Below are 22,066 nucleotides of genomic sequence, written 5' to 3' on the forward strand. Positions count from 1 at the left end.
GACTTTGCTAACACTGGCCCTAGCAGTGCTTCACAGAATCTACCAGCGGATCGGAAACGCGACCCACTGAGAAGATCCGGCGAGAAACTCAGTGAGCTAACACACAAAATACGTTATATGTGTAACATATATACATCCATATTTTTGTCTACAAAATATACATTCATATTTCTGTCTACGTTCCTTATCAATGTTCGGACCATTGGTTTGCCTCAGTTATATTGTTACTGAAATTTTCGTTTTTTTTTTGCTTAGATGGTTGGACGAGCTCACAAACCACCTGATGTTAAGTGGTTACTGGAGCCCATAGACATCTACAACGTAAATGCGCTACCCACCTTGAGATATAAGTTCTAAGGTCTCAGTATAGTTACAACGGCTGCCCCACCTTTCAAACTGAAACGCATTACTGCTTCACGACAGAAATAGGCGGGGTGGTGGTACCTACCCGTGCGGACTCACATGAGGTCCTACCACCAGTAAATCTGCCTACGCGGGCAATAAAAAAAATCGCCTGTCTTTACTTTTGATAACTTCATGTTGTCTATAGGTTCCTATATCCAATTAAATGTCCTCCATAACCATAAACATAAGATATTATATTTTAGAATTATATTTTAGAATCAGAAATATCAAAGTTACACAATCTCGAAACGCTACGAACGCCTCCTAGTTTTGAATGTCATATCTGATTAACATCGACAGAGATATAACAATCTAGGTCGACAACTTACCATTAGAACTAGATTTTAAATCATTATTTATATCTAGATTGAAATTAAATACCTTCTGAGAGTTCCAATAACGAGGCACGCCCTCACATAATCAGTGTCGGATACAAATAATTATAATTTATAGGCATTTATACCGTAGGTACTTACTGGTGGTAGGACCTCTTGTTTACTGGTGGTAGGACCTCTTTTTACTGGTGGTAGGACCTCTTGTTTACTGGTGGTAGGACCTCTTGTTTACTGGTGGTAGGACCTCTTGTGAGTCCGCGCGGGTGGGTACCACCACCCTGCCTATTTCTGCCGTGAAGCAGTAATGCGTTTCGGTTTGAAGGGTGGGGCAGCCGTCGTTACTATACTTGAGACCTTAGAACTTGTATCTCAAGGTGGGTGGCGCATTTACGTTGTGGATGTCTATGGGCTCCAGTAACCACTTAACATCAGGTGGGCTGTGAGCTCGTTCACCCATCTAAGCAACAAAAAAAAAAAAAAAAAAAAAAAAGGTAATTGAATTTGTGGGTATTTATTACGAATGTAAGATATTAAGACGAAAACAAGAGTTTTGTCTATGGTATTCAACAAATTGTTATCCTCGCATTGTTTCCTCACTGCTGAGGGTCGTGACCATCGTGTTGCAAGAGGATTTTACTCTTTGTAATGTCCCTCCAGCGCCTCTGATCATTGAGCCCATTTAGGGCTTCGCGGAATGGGATCTCTAGTGTGGTGCGGATTTGGTCGAACCACCTTGTCGGACTGCGCTCGCTAAGTTTTTTTTTATGATTGAAGGATTACTGGTGGCCCGGAGGCCTTTCCAGTTTCACCAGGACAGGTGGGCGAGCAAAGGCTCAGCCAGGAGGGGTGGGATTTGCTAACAGCTACCCGAGCGCCTCCGAAAAAGACCTAACAACTCAAGAGCAACTGCTTCGCGAATGAATCTACTACCGGATCGGAATCGCGACTCGCTGAGAAAATCCGGCGGGAAACTCAGCGAGCTGATGCATGGGTTAGGTTGCACGGCGAACTCTTTGTCGAGTTCGACGAGTACGGTTACAGGGGTCCCTAAGCCTGCTCCTAGTGTTAAAGCTGAAGGCGTCGCGCTCGCTAAGTCTAAATTGGTCTAAGATTTATAGATAGAAGATAGAATTGTTATCCAAATAGATTCGAATACCAAGTTAGATTCTGACCAAGTTACCATCTTACGGAGCACCCTGGGGACTCTGCAAGTGTAATGGGATGGACGAAACTTCGAAGTTATTGTTGCTAGCAACTTCTCCGATAACGCGACCCGTCTATAGTACATTCCCCCTTGCTATTCATCAATACAGATGATATCATGGCTGATGATGCGATAGATTAAGCTTCGTGGTACCTCTTAGAGTGTGAGGAGTCCTCGAAATGTGATTCATGTGATAGGATCTAAACTTGTAACAGAAGATCTCGAACAAACAAGACAGATAGTTAATATTGTTACGCCGACACAAGTAACGCCATCTGTCATCAAATAGCAGAAATGAATATCAAAAGAATTAGTAACATCGAGAACGCTCGAGAGTCCCGCAGTAGTCGAAATTCGACTTTATGTAATTGAAATTATAAGTTTGTACTTTATTATGATTCTATTGTCAAATTCTATAATCACAGATTTCCATAGACCTAGGTTTCATATTTCAGTGCAGATTTCGCCAAGACTGCGCTTTAGGCAAATATTAATAAAGACAAACAATATTTAATTTCATTCTCACGGATCGTTTGGAACCTCTGCGTCTGCGGAGGGACTTCGGTTCCCTCTGTATTTTGTACCGTATGTTCGATGGGGAATGCTCTGAGGAATTGTTTGATATGATACTGTGGCGGGTAGCCATCATACAACGCAAGATATTTGACAGATGAATCTCGCTTACGACATTTTCAAGATAAAGCGCATATATACAAGTTCCGAACAACAACATTCGGACCGTCGGTCTACCGAGCAATGTCACCGGTCGGTGGAAGATCTTCCCTTTGTCGTTTAAGCCTCCCCAAAACTACAACGCCATCTATTATCAAATAGCGGAAACACATTGAAACGACGGGTCTGATTGGGAATGTTCTCGATAATTGTAGACTCTTAATGTCGGCTATAAAATCGTTGCAGAGATGACATGACAACAGTTAGTAATCGAATTGAAACAGGATTACCTGAATGAAAGCGGAAGAAGTTAATTGCGAATTGTAAAGTGTTCCATAAGTGTTCTAAATTTTAATAGAGTGTTAGGTTATAAATCCAACAGTTTACAAATGTCGTCAATAGATGACGCTGGCTTCCAAAATTACATCGCGGTAACGTTACATAAGAGGTCCAAGGCAATTTTGAATAAATTAAGTATCATCAACAGTGCAGTGTTTTATTTAACCAACGACCAAGCTTGAGAACAAGTAGTGTCACCAGGAATCTGTAGAAAGAAGTTGGTCCAATCGAACCGGATACATCAGTGGAAGCATAGAGTTTTAATTTGTACTTCGGTGAAAGTTTTATTCATCCAGAGTCCCAGCGCGTAATAATATGCAAGACCGCATCATTTATCTCCAGTAGTAGCTATTTTGGTCAGTAATGAGATTCAGTCAACAACAGGCTCTGAACAAGCTGTCGAACACAATAGACAGCGGAACGTGGGCGAGAACATGTCGTATGCTACACGTGTGCTCTGTACACGGTGGATCTAACTAATGCGCTTTTATTGTATGTACACTGACAGTCAACAGATCGGTTCATTTGTTTTGTATGAATTTCACTTGGTTGCACTTATGGAATGGAATTCGCAATCAAATTCTCCCTGGGAAGCAGAGCATAATTATATAGAACCAGCTGACCCGGCAGACTTCGTAGTGCCTCAATCGATAAATAAAAGACCTAAACTTTTGTATAAAATAAACTTAAAACAAACAAAAGGAACCCGCCCAACGGGGTATACATCAAAGGAAAAACAAAATTGTTATTTTTATTTCTTTCAGAGCATTTTCATATTTTTCTACCTTTTAAACCTTTTCTGGACTTCCACAAACAATTAAAGATCAAAATAAGCCAAATCGATCCAGCCGTTCTCGCCCCACACAACGTGGTCTCGCCTTGTCGCGGCGGTGGGGCTTAAGCGTGCACCCCGATATCGTGGAGCAGCGTTGTCTGCACAGGGGTGCCGCGAACTAAGAAGACTGCACACAGTGTTCCTTTTTCCCACCTTTGCTGGACAAAGGGTGCGTGAAGCGGGAGAGGGCTCCCTTCTGGAGACCTCTTGGATGCTAGGCCATGTCCCCGGCAGCCCTTTGGCTGTTAAAGGGGAAGGCCCTCCAGAGGAGGGTACCGGCACGCCGGCGTGGTCACGCCGTGGTCAGACGTGTGGGTCTGTCAGTAATGGTAGACCCCACGTGGATGAGAAGTGAACCGGAGGGCACTCCCTTCCGGTCGCTGGTTGCCATGTCCCCGGCTGCCTCTTGGCAGCTAAAGGGGAAGGCCCTCCAGAGGGGGGTACCGGTTTACCGGCGTGGCTTCGAAGAAGCATACCGTAATCCCTACCGAGTAGGGGACGGGGGCCGCTGCCTAGCAGGGGCCGCGAGGATGCGAACCTCTATAAAAAATGCCCTAATCCTAAGCCTGTGACGTGCCCGGTGATGGGATGAGTGGCTGGAGGGAGTCCAGTCGTGAGGGCCGTCCCAGGGGACCGACCCCTGGTTAAATATCAAAGGAAAAAATTAATGATGGCAAAGTTTGTAAAAAATTTACCCCAGGAGGGTACCACCTTAGGTGGAGAATCCCTCCGTGCTTCCACCTTGGTGGAAGCATGCAGCCCCGCGTATTCTGGGGGGGGCAAAGCTTGCCATGACGAAGGGGGCTGTATGACGGGCAGCGGAAAACCCGTCGAACAGAGACACGCCAGCGCTGACTTGACGCACTCTGGGCTCGTCAGTGACAGCGAGGCGGCTGGCTCGAAAGAGACAACCGCCAAAAAGATAAGGCGGAAAAGGAAGACCCAGCGAGTTTCCTCACGCGAGGGGGGAGGGGAGCCAACGTCATCCTCTGGCGCAGATGCCCCGCCGGAGAAGGTACTGGTAGTCTCCGATGCGGCCTCTGCTGCGGAGGAGATGCCGCCCCCGAAAGGAAGACCCGCCCGGAGGCCTTCCTCCGTCACCGGCGCAGTCATCGGCGTCGATGTCTGTCGCCTCACTGGACGGGCGAACGACAGAGGAGGAAGAAGGCGGCCTTCAGGACCCTGCCTTGGTCATAGACAGGGCCATGAGGACCGTCAAATCATATGCGGCCAACGGCACTAAGACCAAAGCCGCTGGCCGTAAACTGCGAGAGGTGGTCTCGCAGGTCTCGAAGGTTCTGCCTTCGGTTGCTTCCGCCAATGACCAGGTGGTACAGCTGATGGCGGAAAATTCGAGGCTTCGAGCACTACTTCAAGCCCAACAGCAGCCTGATGATGAGGCTGCTGCTTCGAAGAGGACAGCGACAGCGACGGCGTCACCTGCGGTACCCCGGGCCACTGGGTTGCGGACTCCTCCGGCTCCTGTACCGATGGCAACGTCGTGTATCACTGGGGCCCCTCGGAGCCGCCGTTCCCCAGCGCTGACTGGCGACAGTTGGCCTGTGCTGCCACCACCGCGCGTGGCAGAGCAGCGTCCACGTCTTCCATCGCCGCGCACTAGGGAGATGACCGCTACCAAGAGGCAGCAGGCACTCGTGGGGCCACGGGAGCTGGCTGGAAACTTCAGCCTGGACGAGGTCATCACTCGCACCGTCCAGGTTGTATTGGAAAGGCTGGACGGCAGGCTGGCGGCCCTCGAGGCGCAACTCATTGCCCCGGCTGACGCACGGCGACCGGCACATGCAGCAGTGTTGGGTGCTCCAGCCGCCCACCCCGCCCCCGTACGGACTCCAGCCACTAGGTTGGGCCCGGGACGGGATAGAACAAAGCGGGGGGGCGGCGCCAACGCGAAACGCCCATCGCAAGCACCCCAGCCCCGTCCGCTGCCTCCGCCCCCATCCAACATGGACGAGGGGTGGAACGTGGTGGCCCGGCGGGGTGCCAAGAAGGTCCCACTGGCATCTCCACAAGTGGGTGAAGCGCCGGCGGCCACGGCGGCTCAGGCTCCTCCCCAACAGGGTCGAGCGCCTGTAGCCGCCAAAAAGAAAAACAAGAAAACAAAGAAGCCACCGCGCGCGCCGCGGTCTGCGGCAGTGGTCCTAACGCTGCTGCCGGCTGCCAAAGCCAAGGGCATGACATACGGAGATGTCATTGCTCGGGCGCGCGCGGCAGTCGATCTGAATGAGATCGGGGCGGGGGAGGGTCTCCGCTCTAGGCAGACAGCCAATGGGGCCAAACTGCTAGAGTGTTCCGGTGCCGATAGTCCCGGCATCGCAGAGCGTCTGGCCGTAAGGCTCCGCGCGGTCCTGCCTGAAGAGGAGGTGCGGGTGCATAGGCCGGTCAAGATGGCCGAATTGAAAGTGACCGGCCTGGACGAATGCACCACCAGGGATTAGGTGGCGGCGGCCGTCGCTTCCCAGGGCAACTGTGCCCTGCAGAATATAACCGTAGGCGAGCTGCGTCCCGGTTATAGCGGGGCCAGCTCCGTGTGGGTACGTTGCCCGGTGGAGGCGGCCTTCGCCCTGGCTGCTCCTCCGCCCGGGAGACCTTTGGGGGATCCGGGTAGGTTGCGCGTGGGCTGGATAGCAGCCCACGTGCGCCTGCTAGAACCACGCGCCTGGCGGTGCCTAAAGTGCTTCAGCACTGGGCACTGCCTCGCCAGGTGCGTAAGTGCGGTTGACCGCAGCGGACTGTGTTTCCGCTGTGGTCAGCCTGGACACAAGGCGGCCGTGTGCTCGGCTGCGCCGCATTGCTTATTGTGTGCGGCGGCCGGACGCAGGGCTGACCACCGGACCGGGGGCAAGGCATGCCCCCCAGCCGGCAAAAACGCAAACAGAAATTGGCGCCGCCAAGCTAAGCGGCGCCAAAAGAAGCTGTCGGCCGGGGGAGCACCGGCCGGCACTTTGGCCCACGCTGAGGCGTTCGCGCCCGATAGCGGGGACAATGGAGTAAGGGAGGGGGCGATGGATGTGGTCCAGTCTTAATGGATCACACCTATCGCTTCCTCCAAGGAAACTTGAACCACTCCGCCGGGGCTCAGGACATGCTGCTCCAGACTATGGCGGAGTGGTCAATTGACGTGGCTGTGGTCGCCGAGCCGTACTTCGTTCCCCTAGCAGACGACTGCTGGTTTGGGGACGTTGATGGCTTGGCGGCCATACATATAAGAAGATCCGCGATGATTCCCCCCTGGCGATGGTGACCAGGGGTCCCGGGATCGTCGCGGTACAATTAGAAAATACCGTCGTGATCGGGGTGTACTTCTCTCCGAATCGGCCTACCGTCGAGTTCGAGCGGTTCCTGGACGGGCTAGAGGTGATCGCTCGTCACCTCTCTCCCCGTTCCGTGATACTGGCGGGGGACTTCAATGCGAAGTCTGTCGCTTGGGGTTCCCCATCTACGGACGCTCGTGGTAGGCTGTTGGAGGAGTGGGCGGTCGCGGCCGATCTCTGTATCGTTAACAGGGGCTCAGTCGCGACATGCGTGCGGTGGACAGGAGAGTCTATTGTGGACTTGACGTTCGCGAGCTCGTCCGTCGCACAGCGCATCCTCGGCTGGGGCGTGGTGGTGGGGGCGGAATCGTTGTCAGATCACCGGTATATCCGGTTCGATCTTTCCGCTCCCACGCCAACACCGGCCGCAGGCGCTCGCGGGGTTAACCCCCCGCGGAGTGCATCCCGGTCATTCCCTAGGTGGGCATTGAAGCTCCTGAAGAAGGAGCTCCTGGTGGAGGCCTCTATGGTGGCGGCGTGGACGCCCACGCGCCCACACCCTTTCGACGTGGAGGCCGAGGCCGAATGGTTCCGCGGCGCGATGCACCGCATATGCGATGCCTCAATGCCCCGGGTCGGCTCTCGGCATTGCGGACGGCGGCAGTCTCCCTGGTGGTCGCCTGAAATTGCGAGACTGCGCGCGGTCTCCATTCGGGCGAGCCGCCAATGCGCTAGACACCGCCGTCGCCGCCACCTGCGGCGCGACGACCCCGTCGCGTTTGCGGAGGAGGAAACCCGGCTGCACGGCGAATATCGCGCTGCGAAGGACGCCCTGCGGCTGGCCATCAGGTGGGCCAAGGAGCAGAACATGGAGAGACTCTTGGAGGCGCTCGAAGCGGATCCATGGGGGAGCCCGTACAGGTTGGTGCGCGGCAAGCTGCGCCCGTGGGCCCCCCCTATGACTGAGCGACTCCAGCCTCAACAGCTGCGGGACATCGTTTCGGCGTTGTTCCCGCAGGAGCGGGAGGGTTTTGTTACCCCCGCTATGGGTGAGCCGTCGGACGCCATCGACGGTGAAGCCCCTGCTGAGGTGCCCCGTATTACTGGGGCAGAGCTCCGTGTGGCGGTTGTAAGGATGACTGCAAAGGACACGGCCCCCGGCCCGGACGGAGTCCATGGCCGGGTGCTGGCCTTGGCCCTCGATGCCCTAGGGGACCGGCTCCTGGAGCTATTTAATAGTTGCCTGGAGTCGGGACGGTTCCCGTTGCTCTGGCGGACGGGCAGACTTGTGTTGTTACGGAAGGAGGGGCGCCCGGTGGATACAGCCGCCGGGTATCGTCCTATCGTACTGCTGGACGAGGCGGGAAAATTGCTGGAGCGTATTCTGGCTGCCCGCATCGTTCAGCACCTGGTCGGGGTTGGACCTGACCTGTCGGCGGAGCAGTTCGGCTTCCGGGAGGGCCGTTCGACCGTGGATGCAATACTTCGGGTGCGGGCCCTCTCGGACGAGGCTGTCTCACGGGGTGGGGTGGCGCTGGCGGTGTCTCTTGACATCGCCAACGCATTTAACACCCTGCCCTGGTCCGTGATAGGGGGGGCACTGGAGAGGCATGGAGTGCCCCTCTACCTCCGCCGGCTGGTTGGCTCCTATTTGGAGGCCAGGTCGGTCGAATGTACCGGGTACGGTGGGACCCTTCACCGTTTTCCGGTCGTGCGGGGTGTTCCGCAGGGGTCGGTTCTCGGACCCCTCTTGTGGAACATCGGGTACGACTGGGTGCTGAGGGGTGCCCTCCTCCCGGGCCTCCGCGTTATTTGTTACGCGGACGACACGTTGGTCGTGGCCCGGGGGATGATTATAGAGAGTCTGCCCGTCTCGCCACAGCGGGGGTGGCCCTCGTTGTCGGGAGGATAAGGAGACTGGGCCTCGACGTGGCGCTCAGTAAATCCGAGGCCTTGTGGTTTCACGGGCCACGGAGAGCGCCACCTGTCGACGCCCACATCGTGGTTGGAGGCGTCCGAATAGGGGTCGGGGTGCAGTTGAGGTACCTCGGCCTCGTGTTGGACAGCCGGTGGGCTTTTCGTGCTCACTTTGCGGAGCTGGTCCCCCGATTGATGAGGACAGCCGGTTCTTTGAGCCGACTGCTCCCGAATATCGGGGGGCCGGATCAGGCTGTGCGCCGCCTCTACGCAGGGGTGGTGCGATCGATGGCCCTGTACGGTGCGCCTGTATGGGCTGAGCCACGCAACCGGGCCGCTATGGCTCGGTTCCTGCGCCGGCCGCAGCGCACCGTTGCTATCAGGGTCATCCGTGGATATCGCACCGTCTCCTTCGAGGCGGCGTGTGTGTTGGCGGGGACGCCGCCATGGGAGCTGGAGGCGGAGTCGCTCGCTGCCGACTATCGGTGGCGCAGCGAGCTTCGTGCTCTGGGCGTGGTGCGTCCCTCCAAAAGTGAGCTGCGGGCGCGGAAGGCCCATTCTCGGCGGTCCGTGCTCGAATCGTGGTCGAGGCGGTTGGCCAACCCCACGTGGGGTCTACGGACCGTTGAGGCGGTTTACCCAGTCTTTAATGACTGGGTGAATCGTGGCCGAGGACGCCTCACCTTCCGTCTGGTGCAGGTGCTGACTGGGCACGGATGCTTCGGAAAGTATCTGCACCGGATAGGAGCTGAGCCGACGACGAGGTGCCACCATTGTGGACACGACCTGGACACGGCGGAGCATACGCTCGCTGTCTGCCCCGCTTGGGAGGTGCAGCGCCGTGTCCTGGTCGCAAAGATAGGACCGGACTTGTCGCTGCCTGGCGTCGTGGCGTCGATGCTTGGCGGTGACGAGTCCTGGAAGGCTATGCTCGACTTCTGCGAGTGCACCATCTCGCAGAAGGAGGCGGCGGGGCGAGTGAGGCAAAGCTCTCCTCACTACGCAGAAACCCGCCGCCGCCGAGCAGGGGGTCGGGACCGGGGTCTCGTCCGTAACCCGGCCCCCTAAGAGCTTCGGGCTCCACCCGTTTTGTGCGGGGAGGAGCTTAGGCGTGGGGCGGCGTGGTAGGTCGCGTTCCCCCGACCGCTCCGGGGGAAGGTGTAGCGCGGCGCTATCAATCGGGCTCTTGGCCCGTCGACCGAGGGAACCGGCGGTCATGTTGCTGGCGGCCGCCGGTCCGGCGTCTGGGGGACGGCGAGATGGATGTAATGTGCTCTGCGTAAACCCTGTCCCGCCGTCTCAATAACTCCGACTGGGTTCCCACCCGGTCCGGGGTAGGGCGCCGGCTGTGAGCGGCAGGAGTTTTTAGTGAGGTTCGACTCCCACATACCCCACCTGCCGTGCGGGTGGGGATCCGGCGATTTTCTCCTGTGGAAAAAAAAAAAATAAACAAAAAAAAGCCGTTCTCGAGTTTTAGCGAGACTAACGAACAGCAATTCATTTTTATATAAATATAGATGGATAATAGCACCACCGTTCCACCTATTTAAAATATTAAACTAAAATCAGAGATACGTATTTAGCGCGCCCGTAAATAATAATTGTTGAACATATGATTTATTTAACGAAGTGTCAGAGCCCCGCTTGTTAGAGCAACTAGGTCGAATGAAATAGACCCGTAGATATCTATGTTGTGATATATTATGTGCTTTGTTCAATTAATTCTAATAGTAAAACATATTTAATGCATTTAAATGCAGTGGGGGCATGCAGCAGAGATGCGAATGTTGCGATGGATATGTGGAGTGGACGAGAATGGATAGAATATGGAATGAACATGTTAGAGGAAGTCTGAAAGTGGCACCTGTGACAGAGAAGCTGAGGAGTGCGTTTGGGATGGTATGGACATGTGATGAGACGAAATGAAAATGAGGTTGGTAAGAGAATGTTAACTATGATTGTGGAAGGATATAGAGGAAGAGGTAGAAATAATACATAAGATGAAATGGATGGATTGCGTGATAGACGATATGGGTAAGAGGGGAGTGAGCGAAGAAATGGTATATGATAGAAGAGTATGGAAGGAGCAAACATGTTGCGCCGACCCCAGGTGACTGCCGTGACTGGGAGAAGGGCGGGAGAATGATGAAATGCAGTGGGTCCGAAACAACGTGACTGCTCCGCGGCAGAGATAGGCAAGATTACAATATGTACCCGTATGGGCTTATAATATGCACTATACTTTACTGATGGTAGAACCTCTTGTGAGTCCGCGCGGGTAGGTACCACCCCGCCTGTTTCTGTCGTGAAGCAGTAATGCGTTTCGGTTTGAAAGGCGGGGCAGCCGTTGTAACTATACTGAGAACTTAGAACTCATATCTTTAGGTGAGTGGCGCATTTACGTTGTAGATGTCTATGGGCTCCAGTAACCACTTAACAATAGGTGGGCTGTGAGCTCGTCCACCCATCTAAGCAATAAAATAAAATGAAAAATAGAATATTATTTAGCTGGTACTCAGAAATCCTTTTTGCCTATTCTCCGGTGCATCCTTTAGTCGCCTTTTACAACACTCACTGCAAGAAACTCCAAGTCACCAGACAACAGTACCTAAAGTAAAATTAATTGTATTGTTAAAAGTAAGAGACCTTACGACTCATGTCTCAAGGTGGGTGGCGGCATTTCCATGTCGATCTCTATGGGCTCCGGTAACCACTTAAGATCAAGTGGGCCGTAAGCTCGCCCACCCATTCAAGAATAAAAAGATGTGTGGTGTTGTGGGACACCGGATAGGAACGAAGTTCCTTATTATAAAAATATTAATTTTAAGTTCTATTCGAGGTATAAAGAAAATAAAACTGGAGGTTTCGCAGCAACCCACGGTCATTCGGTAACGTGCGAACTTATTGTGGTACACTTCATTCACGGTTGTTTGCATAAGAGTTAGTGTATTGCGCAAGCGAACGTTCTGAGATCGTGGTCAATTAATGATAAAAAAATGTTATTTTTTGTAAGTTATTACAAAGTTAAGTCGTACACTGTGCGCATTACTAATAAAAATCTTACGTTACGGACGTTTTTTCCCGGTTAGGGTACCCCTCCGCATTGTCTTATAAAGAACATCGTTCCAAAAATTAAAAAAAACCTTGAGGCAAAGACTTGTTTTTTTTCTCAATTAATTTTAATTGAAAAGAATAATAACATATACTTAAAACTACTTGTAGTCACTCACGAAAATTGTAAATAATAATCTATTGACTACAATAAAACGCGAGAAGTAGTTTTGCTGTTGTCTCCGTCTCGCCAGACCCGGCTAACAACGGCACTAGAAGAAAAATACCTTGTTTGACATCGTGTCTTATTATCCAATTAAGTTATCATTCATTTTGTTTCATGAAGCAAAATCTGGAATTTTAACTAAACGTCGGAGCAGTGAATTCTTACCTGTATTTTTCTTTGATTTTTATGTCAGGGGTCCTCAACTATTTTTAATATGAAATAAATAAAAATAGTTTACAGTACTGGCGTTAAGTCGTATTGCTACGTGTCGTGTCTGGCACCGGCCTTATTTTACAATCATTGTTTATAAAGTGGCAACATTTTGTTTTATTATATTAGTATATTTTTTTATTATACATTACAACACTGTTCATTACCACGCAGCCGTTTCATTTTGAACTCCCACATCAAAGATCTAATAAAATTAAATATACGCCGAAACACTACGTGTGTTACTAAGTTTATAGAACTAACTAAATCTATTATTATTTGAGGGTAGAAAAAAAATATAATGCAATGAATGAAAATTTGAAATTAGATTTAACTTAAAAGCAACGTAATGGTTAACTACAAAGAGAACATCTCGACTGAGCGGGTGATATTGCTTGGTAGACCAACGGACCGAATGTTGTTGTTCGGAACTCTTTTATTTTATTTTTTATTCCATAGATTGGTCGACGAGCTCACAGCCCAGCTGGTATTAAGTGGTTACCGGAGCCCATAGACATCTACAACGCAAACGCCGCCACCCACCTTGAGATATGAGTTCAAAGGTCTCAGTATAGTTACAACGGCTGCCTCACCCTTCAAACCGAAACGCATTACTGCTTCACGGCAGAAATAGGCAGGGTGGTGGTACCTGCCCCTGCGGACTCACAAGAGGTCCTACCACCAGTAAGCTGTGGGAAATAGTAAGCTTGTACATATGCAAGCCTATCTCGAAAATGTCATAAGTGAAACTCAAATATCTTGTGTCCTGTAATGGCTCCCGTCACATCACCGCGTAAAAGGTCCTTTCAATTCAAACCACTCCCGGCATCAGCTAAAGTATCACAAATCCGGCTTCAGGGTAGGGCGTGGGCAAATTCTCTTCTTTTTCTGCACCTCATCCCACTACGCGGGGTCGGCACAGCTAATTTTTCTCTTCCATTCTCTTATATCCGACATCTCAACACCCACTCCTCTCTCTCTCGTATCGTCATTCACACACTCCATCCATGTCTTCTTCGGTCGACCTCTTCCCCCTCTACCTTACACTACCCTTTCCATACATCTCCTAGTCATATGCATGCAGAATGCGCACAACAAAACTATAAAAAAAACGTCTGGCACTCGGGAACTGCCACGGTAAAGCTATTGCATAGCATTTTTTATCAACTTATGCAATTATAATTAGACAATGATAATTTAATATTAAAGCAATAATAAAACAAGACCACGCTGTATTAAACATTAATAAAAGTAAAACCTTAACTGTCCCCTTCACACTCATAAGCGCGCGCGAGAGAGAGATGGGCAGACTTTTCATGATGCGCATGCAGTGTGACGTCACGCCACGCGCTTATTCACAAACATTACACAAGCGCAACGTGTGAATGTGTTGAACGCGAGCTACATGGTAGGCGGAGTGGGGGGTGTAAGGTTTTTTTCGTTACGGAATTTCATGATTCGGTCGCCGCGCTCAAGGCTCGCGATAAAATCTATGCAATAGCTTAAAAACGATTTAAGACAAATTGTTTCAAACCCCTGATAAAGTTTTTAATTAACGTCAAGTCACTCGCTGTACAAGATTGATTGATGTTTCTAATTATTATACTTTTTAAGGAAACTGGATCACGATCTACAATCGAACGATCCGAAGCCACGGTCCGTAATGATCCGACGCGCTGACCGGTAGCAGGGCCTCTCAATTATTAGCGAGTCTATGATACGTAAACATAAGATTCAAACCAGATATCCAACCTGAAAAATTATAATTTGCGTAATTATTGGTGGTAGGCGCGGGTAGGTACCACCACCCTGCCTATTTCTGCCGTGAAGCAGTAATGCGTTTCGGCTTGAAGGGTGGGGCAACCGTTGTACCTATACTTGAGACCTTAGAACTTATATCTCAAGGTGGGTGGCGCATTTGCGTTGTAGATGTCTATGGGCTCTAGTAACCACTTAACACTAGGTGGGCTGTGAGCTCGTCCACCAATATATGAAATAAAAATAAAAAATACACTTACCAAAGCTTGTGTAGTTTATTAAAAAAATAAAACCGTCGAATAAAAGTAAATATGCATTGCTATGTTGTGTAATTAGTGACGGTAGGTGTGTCTTGAACCCGCCAGGATAGATATCTATTTCTGCTGCGAAGCAGTCGTGGTGGGTTTGATGATACATTAGCCGAATACATGTTTACATTGTTTGTCTATTAACCACTAAGCTTCTCGCATTCGCGTAGTGATGTCTACAGTGACCACTTAACGTCAGATTGGCCTGTCTCGTATAATACCAACAGGGTCCCGTCTTCATGGAAGACTGCTCATGTCCACCCTATCCCCAAAAAGTGTGACCGGTTGGACCCCTCGAATTGCAGACCTATCGCGATAGCTGCCTTGCGTTCCAAGATGATGGAGCGAATCATAAGCATCCAACTTCTTAAGTATCTTGAGGATCGCCAGCTGATCAGTGACCGGCAGTACGGTTTCCGTCATGGTCGCTCAGCTGGCGATCTTCTTGTATACCTCACACATAAATGGGCTCAAGCTTTGGAAAGCAAGGGCGAGGCTCTCGCTGTGAGCCTTGACATCGCGAAGGCCTTTGACAGGGTTTGGCACAGGGCACTTCTATCGAAGCTTCCAGCTTACGGGATCCGTGAGGGACTCTACAAGTGGATCGCTAGCTTTTTGGATGGACGGAGCAACAGTTGTCGTCGACGGCTGCTGCTCCGATACCGTGACCATCAACGCTGGTGTTCCACAAGGTTCGGTGCTCTCCCCCATGCTTTTCATCCTGTATATAAATGACATGCTGTCTATTGATTACATGCATTGCTATGCGGATGATAGCACGGGGGATGCGCGATATATCGGTCATCAGAGTCTCTCTCGGAGCGTTGTACACGAGAGGCGATTAAAACTTGTTTCTGAAGTGGAGAACTGTCTGGAGTGGGTCTCCAAGTGGGGTGAATTGGACTCAGTACAGTTGGGCAGTTCAGTTTTGGGCAGTCTGTTCTATCTCCTCCCGCACTCCCACGTCATGCCCAAGACACCTAACTCCTGTACCACCGAGCGACGCCAAGTTGTTCTGGGGCGTCTGCCTACAAGGGCAATAAAAAAATATCCCCCTAGAGTCAGCAATCAAGTGCGCTGACCAGCTGTATCGGTCCGTAGCAATCACCTCGACCGATTAAGCCCAGATTATATTTTAAGATCACGTTGACATTAGATTAGACTGTCGGAACATAACGAGCGTTCGGTTCTTATAATTAATTCACTATACATACTCGAATATTAATGACATATGGATTACACATGGACGGGCCGCTAAAAGCTGGTGTTACATTTACCTAACCGCGATTAGGTTGGGGGCATAACGGCGGAGGAATAATCGAAGTGGAATGTTTTTCTGTGTGCTTAGTGCGAGTTTTTTAACGTTCTCGATAGCGTAAAAGTTAACTCAAATTTGTATGGAGTTCGAAAACGCCGTTTTAACTCCATACACATTTAGCTCTATCAAAATGAAAAACACCTAGGTAGGTGTAGTTTCCCAATTTCAGATAATAGTTACAATATAGCAATAAAGATAATCAAAATTGATGCCTAAAAAATCATATCAGAAGCTTTAAGCTTTTACTATTACTAGATGATGACCGTTTTTTTTTTTTGATAACGCCATCTTGGTGTCTTTAAAGCGGTTAGTTGCCCTCAATTAGGAAAAATAGTATTATTAATCGCCAATAGATGTCGGGAAGAGTTGATTATTGAAAACACGAATAAAACAACATTTTCTGAAAATAAATCGTAGCTAGATCGATTTATCGCCCCCGAAATCCCCTGTATACTAAATTTTATGAAAATCGTTGGAGCCGTTTCCGAGATTCAGATTATATAGGTGTATATCAATATACAAGAATTGCTCGTTTAAAGGTATAAGATAAACAACGTAATATGTAGATTATAAATGTTGCATTTAAATGCGAACACATCAGTATTCGTCTATAATTGAATAATTCTATTTATTCAAATTTCAATTTCGTACTTATTACAATAATAAATAATTAATTAATTAAAGGACTCGGTGTGCCCTCGACTCGATTACATTTGAATGTAAAGACACCGGTCGCGATTTTATCGAACTACTTTCGATCGCATTAAATGATTACTGGCATTGGAAGAAACGAGACCCGAATTATTTGTTTGGACATATCTTCGCGCCCTCGGTGTTGTGGGGCAGACATAGTTCTACTGGAACCATCATTACTGGTGGTAGGACCTCTTGTGAGTCCACGCGGGTAGGTACCACCACCCTGCCTATTTCTGACGTGAAGCAGTAATCCGTTTCGGTTTGAAGGGCGGGGCAGCCGTTGTAACTATACTGAGACCTTAGAACTTATATCTCATGGTGGGTGGCGCATTTACGTTGTAGATGTCTATGGGCTCCAGTAATCACTTAACACCAGGTGGGCTGTGAGCTCGTCCACCCATCTAAGCGATAAAAAATAAAAAATTCCACGGCCTTCATATCTTGTAAGTTTCTGTGAGGGTAACACATCTCCAAGAACCTGTATTCAACTCTGTCTGGACAGTTATAGTTGAGAAAGAAGAAATGAACCCACACTGCTCAAAGGCTTATCCAAAAGAAACCCATCATGATTTTTTTTATTGCTTAGATGGGTGGACGAGCTCACAGCCCACCTGGTGTTAATAGCCCATAGACATCTACGACGTAAATGCGCCATCCACCTTGAGATATAAGTTCTAAGGTCTCAGTATAGTTACAACGGCTGCTCCACCCTTCAAACCGAAACGCATTACTGCTTCACGGCAGGGTGGTAGTATCTATCCGTGCGGACTCACAAGAGGTCCTACCATTAGTAAAAAAATTGAAGAATAAAGAGTATTGTCATTTTGTGTCTATAATCAAAACGGGACTTTATCGCGCTTAAAACACAGACCAGAATACCAGACCCGACTGCTAAATTTTAATGTAATCACCAACGTAGAATAGAAGGCAACAATTAAAAAACAATTAGAATTCCTTCATGACTCGATCAGTCACAATCTATCACGGACCAATAATAAATTGATATTACTGTCCACCATCGGTCACGACTTTGTGATTGATGATATCTTGTAGAAATCTCTTTCTAACACATTTTTATGTATTGGGCGTGGACGCTTACGAAGACAATGAGTACCCACTTGATTCGTTGGATCTGTAAAACTCTGCGTGCAATATATTATCTATACTAATATTATAAAGCTGAAGAGTTTGTTTGTTTGAACGCGCTAATCTCAGGAGCAACTGGTCCGATTTGAAAACTTCTACAACATTACGCTAAGACCAATACAAGCGGAGCACCAATAAGGAATGTTTCAAAATCGTTTTTTTTTTCACTTTTGAGAGCTTCCGCTGCGTGCGCTGCAGAAACGGTTAAAGTTTCGCTAAAATAATGTATTACAGAATTGTTACCCTTTAAAAAATCTAAAACCTAAGTCCGCGATAGCATGTCTATATATTAAGGTTGACTCACTATAACCTTTTTTTATGCTAATCTAGTTGCTAGTTAAAAAGCTAGTTGTTAAAATAAAGAGGAGATGCGAACACAAAGATCTTGATCGTCGCTAGAGAGCACACTTCCAACATACAAATACTAACTATCAGTTTCAAAACAAACTTAAATGTGTGTAGTTCGTTTCCAAATGATTCTTGTCTACCTGATAGTTGTCTGAAAGAAATCGCTCTTAGCGATAAAACCGCCAATTGTACTTTTTTTTGTATTTTTTATTGCTTAGATGGGTAGACGAGCTCACAGCCCACCTAGTGTTAAGTGGTTACTGGAGCCCATAGACATCTAAGACGTAAATGCGCCACCCACCTTGAGATATCAGTTCTAAGGTCTCAAGTACGGCTACCCCACCGGTAGCCTAAGAGGCTATTCCAACTATGCGTGGACGGGTAGGTGAGCTCACGGGCTCAACCTGAGAGAACTGCTAACACAAACCCTAGCAAGAGCCGTGCTTCGCAGGATCTACCACCGGATCGGAATCGCGACCAACTGAGAAGATCCAACGAGAGATTACACGGGCGGAATTTCAACAAACTGATCGTCTGTACAAAATAGTCGGCTTTTTTATTAAACACTAGCGGCCCGCTCCGGCTTCGCTCGGGCCTTTAACAAAAATGTCAACGATATTTGACGTTGTTTTATTTTTTTAAATAAAAGAACACTTATTGCGGCATAACTGTAATAGTTAAACAGATGCTGTCGCGACACTTTTTGTAAATAATAATAGTTGTTCTACAAAATCGTAGTACATCATTTTATTCTATCATCAATAGTTTTCGCAGGGCACGCTATGTAAAGGATATTTTAGTTAATTTTTTACACCTTGGGTTACATTATTGGAGTTTTAGAAAGGATCACTAATTTTTTTTTTAAATTAGAGCCTATGTCACTCGGGAATAATGTAGCTTCCAAACAGTGAAAGAAATTTTCAAATCGGTTCAGTAGTTTCGGAGCCTATTCAATACAAACAAACAAACAAATCTTTCCTCTTTATAATATTTTAGTATTAGTATTAGTATAGAAGTATAGATATAGATTTTTCATTATTGATTCACTTTAAGGTTGATTAGACGCCTGTTATTCCACGCTCGGACGGGAGTCGACTACTAGTGGCAACGAGAACCAGCCGTCAAGTCGCTTTAAAAACCACAAACATTTTAAAACATCAGTCCTGCTCTCGCGACTGCGTCAACTTCTGTGTTTCTCAACAATAACTAATAATGATTGGGATCAAATCACGTACTTTTTTTCCCTACCTATACTGATGATGATAGCCTTGAGAGCCTATTTCAGCTTCGCCTTGACGTGTAGGGCTCTAACCTGAAGTGTTGCTAACACTAGTCCTAACAAGAGCAGTGCTTCGCAGAATCTACCACCGGATCGGACACGCGACCTACTAAGAAGATCCGGCGAGAAACTCAGTGGACTGTATCTGTGGGTTAATTCGCTCGTCGAGCCCTTCTTCGCAAGCGACGGGTTCGACGAGGACGACGACCGGCGCTTGTGGTACATAAAAGCACCGTTAATGGATCTGGAGGATCCGTAATGACGTGTTTTCGTGGTCATGGAAGACCAAAGTGCTTACTACCGTCTGTTTTTCTACAAAAAATCAGCCCATTGAGTTTCTCGTCGGATCTTGTCAGTGAGTCGCCATTTCGATCCGGTGATAGATTCTGTGAAGCACTGCTCTTGCTAGGGCCAGTATTAGCTAATTCTCTCAAATACCCGTCCGCGCTTTTCTGTAATAGACCTTGAAGCTACCAGCGTATCATCATTATCAGCCTGTATCTCTCAACTGCTGGACGTAGGCCTCTCCCATAGTCCGCCACGATGAACGATCCTCCGCCTTCCGCATCCAATAATACCAACGAATAAGTAAGAAAAAAAATTGTAGGTTTATGATGTATATTGTTTTTAAATTTATTGTAATGATCGATTAATATGGTATACTTCAAATAAACATTCAATTCAATTAGATTTCATGTTGTTTTATATCAAAATATATATTAATAAAATATAAGCCGAGATTTATTTGGAATACATTAATAGTTTTAGGAAAGATCCTAATATTGACTTAAATTTTGCTCTGAAATATTCCGTATGCGATTTCAAAGTTCACAAGTTCATGTACCCAGAGTCGCAAGCATATTTCTCGTGTGAGGGTGATTATGTCATTGTTTAAAATTAGGTATCGGATTGTTTTTTGCGGAGGAAAACGTGAATGATAAACTAAAATTCCAATATTATCATATCATAACCATTTAAACGACTTAACCTTGAGATTAATAATTTTCGAAGTTACCTTGTTTTAAATTAAAGACAATCTCAACCTTAATACGGTTGAAAATAATCAAAAGGAGACTGAAACGATTACATACATTTGGGCCCGCATGTAACGTGAAGAAACTAATATGAACTAGAGGTCCCACAGTAGTCGAAATTCGACTATAATTAATTGTAATTGTAAGTTAGTACACTATTATGATTGTATTTTATACATCTATAATCACAAATTTCACCAAGACTACACTATAAAAAATATTAACTAAGACAAACAATATTTAATCTCAATTTGACAACAGACGTCAAGAACAAAAGTTTGACAATAAATACCTAGTATGCATGCGTGTGTGCGTCAAATACATAGTATGTAGTATGTGTAATGTTTTCTTTATTGATTTAATGTATCCTTTATGCATTATTTAAAAAAAATATTAGCATTGTGCACTTCTTCTCTATATTCTCTATAAGTGTGGAAAATTTCGTACTCCTCCGTCCGCGCAATTTTCGTAAAAAGGGATACAAACTTTTTGTTTCACGTATTAATGTATAGATTAATGAATTAATAGATTCAGATTTATCAGTAACTTGCTGAAAATTCTAAAAGTTTTCTCAATCTGAGAACAGAGTTAATAGAGATTTAATAAAAGATAGGTTATGTTACAATCTCTATAAAAGAGCTGAATAATAAGTTATTTAAGCATAAGTAAATGTTTATTATATCCATTGGATAATCTTTTAAATGTCATATTATGAATGAATATCAATGATATATATAATATCAGCCGTGCGATTCTCTAAAATTCAAACAAGAACTCGCATCTCACTACGAAATTCTCCATCACTTCGCATTCGCAATGGAATGACCTTGATTTGGCATTCTGTAAACACTAATCATAATTACCCTGCCTCGAGCGAAGTGAAGTGACAACGAAGTTTGTTTACAATACTACTAGGGATAGCCGTATACACGCAAATGTAAATCGAAGCTTACCGGTTTCAGTTTTTCTTTGTGTTTAGAAGCATTCTGTAAGAAAATACTATGAATTTAAGCTTTGGTGTCTAAACCACATCTAATATATCTAACAAGAAAATTAAAAGTCATATATTTATGAAATTAATTGTAATTTCTGGCTGTACGCTAAGTTCCTTTGCGTGCACTGGCGAATACCAGAATTAAAAATCAAAATTTTAATTGTTTTCAAAACAATTTCGAGCGGTCGGAAGTTTTTATTTTGCTTTTTCTAGATTTGTTGTTACTTTGTGAGTGAATTTAACGTTAAATAAAAATTATGAGGTAAGTAAAAGTTAATTTGAGGCTATCAATGTTTCATCCATTCGTTTTTAATGTAAAATTTAAATATATTACCAACAGATTTAAAGAGCGTTCTTCTCATCCGACATTGGCGCAAATAGAGGCATTGATAAACTTTTTGGGTTAAAAGCTAGCGAAACAAAAGGATTAATCGAATCTCAACATGTTCAATAAGAGAACAAGGATATTAAAAAAATATAGGAACTAAATTCTCTTGTCAGTTAAGATCCATTCCCGGTGAGATATTTAGGACATGTTAACATATATTTATGTATGATATATCTATCTACAACGTTTTTATTGATGTTCTATTTTAACAGGGCATGAAGGTAATTTATTTGTATCTCAAATTCACCAACAAAAAAATTATTTTGAATTAAATAAATCAAATCATTAACAATTTAGGTATTGCAAGTTAGATTGATGTTGTTGGAATGTA

At 46.8% G+C, this 22,066-nt stretch overlaps 1 protein-coding gene across 3 annotated transcripts in view; it reads right to left on the reverse strand.

Annotated features, from left to right (window-relative positions):
• The window catches only part of Nox (NADPH oxidase), a 68,532-nt gene that overhangs the window by 37,355 nt on the left and 9,111 nt on the right, over positions 1 to 22,066 (reverse strand). The window lies entirely within an intron of this gene.

The sequence above is a fragment of the Bombyx mandarina genome, chromosome 28, assembly GCF_030267445.1.
Source record: "Bombyx mandarina strain Sakado chromosome 28, ASM3026744v2".
NCBI classification, from domain to species: domain Eukaryota; kingdom Metazoa; phylum Arthropoda; class Insecta; order Lepidoptera; family Bombycidae; genus Bombyx; species Bombyx mandarina.